The following is a 4,131-nucleotide window of genomic DNA, read 5'->3' as shown; positions in this document are numbered from 1 at the left end:
TCAAGGCTGAAACATTGCACATCTGCATTTGGCATCTCAGTGTAACTCGCCCCGTAAGTGCTGCACGCAATTTTACCGGGCGTCTTTCCAGTAAAGCTCTTCCATGCTCCTTGAGCATCACATCCCCATATTGAACACTTCGTATCATTGCTGGCTTCAGGCACATTTGGCAGGGGGGAGAAACCACCAGAACGCAGTGATAAAAGCTACTCACAACCAAAGTTCCCAAATCCTACCCAACATAAGCTTTCCACAGCCATACAGGTCCATGACTGTGTCATTTACAGAGGTCATTTACAAAGTCTCTCAGCAGCAGTTAGCAATTAGCTCGGTTCAGTTGTGATGCTGACTGCCTTCACAGCAGCTGCACTGAGCACAGTGAGCATCACAGCAGCTGCTGACAGTCCCATATCACCCCAGAGTGCCCAACCTACCTGCACAAAGTGCACACTGCTGTCACTGTGGTTCACTGATTATTACCCGCCCATAAGAACCCCCACCAATCAGACAAATTTCTAAGTAAAATCTACATCTAAAGTCAATCCTGCAACAAGAAGGGGGCAGGGAGGAGAAATTTGGACAGTAACCAATGATTTTCACTGGGAAAGTTATTACAAGATTCCTCCCTGCTAGAAAGGAATTCACTGTTCAACAAGTTTTCCTCAAATATTTACTAAATGTAAGACACTACTACAAACAATGAGGAACTGAGCTCTACGACCAGTGTTTTCTTTCTGCTTCTGGAGCAAAGATCAGCAGCATGGCTGGCCTTGGCTGTGCTCCAGCTGTCTGGGCAGAGCATCCTCCTCCTGCTCAGCTGCAGATGAAAGCCTCATTTAGTCTTTCTTCTGCGGGCTGCTGTAGCAAATACTCCCTCAGAAGTCTTAACTAAACTCTAATGGATAAACAGGAGGTAATTTACCGTTTTACTCTTCAGTTAACACTACTTAAGCAAGTGCAGCAGTGTACTTCCTTGAAAAGCCATTTATATAGCTTCCTCCTTTAACAGCTGATCAATCTCACCTCCTCTGGGATACTTATTGTGTTAAGTATGCCACAATTCCAGAACTGCTAGCAATAGCACACCAGCCCTCAAAGGAGCCTGAAGAACTGCTCTGTTCCATCTATTGAAGACAGCACAGCTCCAGCGTTCCCAGAACTAGCAGGGCATTTCTCTGGAGTAACTGCTGAGTGATTTCACAGGGCAGCTGCCCAGGGTGGCACAAAGCAAACCCAACGATGGGGAAAATAGCATCTGATACAAGCCGAGAGCTCCCACTGAGAGATACTTTCAAAAACTGCTGCAGAAAATAGTGCAGGAGCATGCTGTTGGTACACTGAAATTCTCAGGTGTCATACCAACCTAGAGCCAGGAACAAGAAGCTGCCTGCTCTACCTCACAGCATAGGTAACCTTAAATAACAACTATATTTTCAAGGCAAACAATGAGTGAGAATATGGGAATAAAGAATCAACACCAGAAAGTAACTCCTCAAATCCTCTCACTGTACCAAAGCCACCTCACTGGCTGCACAGTGCAGAGCTACCTTAAAGCTTCCCAGTGCATTGTTCATTAAGGAGTGCACGCTGCACTGCCACTCTGAAAGGACAACACACTGTATGGGAACTGCTGAATCACGGCCTGAACCTCTGACTGATCACCTGAGGTGAGCAGTGAGTCAGCCCTGTGAGCATAGGTGAAGGCAATTCACCTGTGCTGCTGGAAGGGCTGGAGCCTGGCTGCACCTCTCCCAGATCCATTTAAGAGCTGACTACCAGCAGGGAAGGATCTCTTTCTGGAGATCCCTCCTTTGGAGTTTTACAGCGAGCCCAGGACAAGGGTAAGCACTCTATCTATTCTCTTTTTGGTATAATAACCTGCTTAGCCAAACTCTCTTGTTTATTTCATAATTATAACATCTGTATATTCATTGATTATACACATGCTCACACAGAAGTATCACCTCTGCTTAAACTAATGGCACCACAACGCCAGCTTTGCTATTTACAGTCCTCAAATCTCAGGGGAAGTTAACGCTTACAATCAATGTAAAATGACCACTGGCTCTCAAGGCTGACAAGTCCTTTTACAGAGCACTTATTATCACCAGCATAAAGCTAGAATATTCACCTACCCAAGTATAAATGTACATACTTATTTGTGCAGTAACTGCACATTCTTGAAGATCCTTGCATCAAGACACTGAGGAGACAGCTTTACTTGCATGAAGGGCTCTGGCTAAACATGAATCCACTTACACCTACAAATAGGATGCCTGGCTTTGGTGCACACAGAGCAACTCCTCAGCTCATATCCAATACCTAGAGCTAACAGATAGCTAGACAAGAAAGCAACAGCAGTATTTGTTAAGAGATTCCTGGCAGATGCACTAATACCTCACTAACTGGCAGAAGTGTAAGGCCCTTATCAATTTCAAAGAAGACTTCACAAGGGACCAATGCCCTTTTCTCATACAACATAGCACAAGAAAGTCTAAAGAACAACTGTGATAGCTGAACCCAAACAGATAAGAAGGGAGGCAAGTGGCAACTGGAGTAGCAGATAGCATGTACCAAAAACTAGTAGAACCCACTGCATTGTCTACCCCACCCTTCAAGAGCAATATGGGTAAGCTTTTCTTCTTTCTGACTGTGTTCAAGAGGAGTATTACAGAAAAATGCATTATCTCCTCCCCTAGAGTAAGGTCCTTCACATCCGCTGCTCCACTCTGCCTCCTCACAGCTGTTCAGATTACTGCTCCTTGTTCCTCCTCAATTTTGCCCCCTTACAGTCTTTACTGTGACAACCATTCCAAAAATACTGCTGTACTTCCAGCTGCTCCAAACTCAAGCATTAATCTAACTCATACCTGCATGTCCCCTACTGTCCTCTGGTACAGCTCTTACAAGGACACAAAAGCTTGACACTTGTCTTTGTGAGGTTTGGATAAACCTAATTTGGGATTTATACAGAGAGACCTCCACAAGAAAAAGCAGTTGGTTTCTGATCAGCTGGCCACAACTTGACAAGCTCCCTTCATTTCTCAGCTGACCACATAGTAGCGTCAACCCAAAACTGTTTAAAAAAAAAAAATATAAAAAATACTGAAGATGAATACTTTATCTGAAAGGACAAAACAAATCTCTCCATCCAGGTCTCATGAGGAATCAAGCAGGAAGAGCTTCAACTCCACCTTCTTGCCCAGATTTACACTGGCTCAGTCAGGGGTTGTATGCTTTCTTCAGCCAAAAGATCAGAGAATTGTTTGAATTAGGGAAGAGTCTTTGAGATGTACGGATGCCTGAAACAGGACTTGTTCCAAAAACAGCACTGGTTGGCAGTACAGGATCTTGAACCAGATCCTCAAGGGTCCTGGCACAGAAGTTTCATCACCTACAGACATCTTTGACATTTACTATCTATCAGAGGCGGGTCAGCTAAGCACAGAACAGCGTTATCATGATGAGTGCGCTGAAGCAAAATGTTGTTGTAAGGATTTACTACACAAGCCTGACTGCAGCATCTTCTCAGGTGATGCACACCAGATCTGAACGTGCTATATCATAGTTAATCTTTAACAAACGGTTTGGAAATTCTATCACTGCCTGAGAGCTGGAGTTTGGGAGCTGAAGATGGTGCTTTAAGGCTGGAAGTTAGAGCTTCTGCTGTGCCTGTAATTTGGGCCATTTCAGCACAGCTTGCCTATTCAGTTTCCTCCGGGGAGGAAAAGAGGAAGCTTCTGTCTTACAGGAACAGCGTTGTAGAGATCCAAGCAGACTGCAAATCACATTACCTCCGTTTAAGTTTTAGAAGGCTATAACTGAGAGCCTCTAAGCCACACGAGTGCGGTTCAGGGATCCTGCAGGTGCAGCACAACCGTGCCAGAAGGGTCCCAGCAGCGCCAAGCTGGATCTGCAGCACAGCCCCTCGGCGCTCCCCAGCCCTGCCCCGCCAGCACCGGGCTCTTTCCACCGAGCTCCCCGGGCCGCACCTCCCCACAGAGCCCCGCACTGGACGGGCCCTCACAGACCCTCCCAAACCGCAGCAGCCCCCCACCATTTCACACTCATCTCAGGGGCAGACAGGCAGGCAGCCCGACCTGTGCTATGCTACCCTACCCCACCCCACCC

The sequence above is a fragment of the Meleagris gallopavo genome, chromosome 21 (genome assembly GCF_000146605.3).
Source record: "Meleagris gallopavo isolate NT-WF06-2002-E0010 breed Aviagen turkey brand Nicholas breeding stock chromosome 21, Turkey_5.1, whole genome shotgun sequence".
NCBI classification, from domain to species: domain Eukaryota; kingdom Metazoa; phylum Chordata; class Aves; order Galliformes; family Phasianidae; genus Meleagris; species Meleagris gallopavo.
This window is presented reverse-complemented; position numbering follows the sequence as displayed.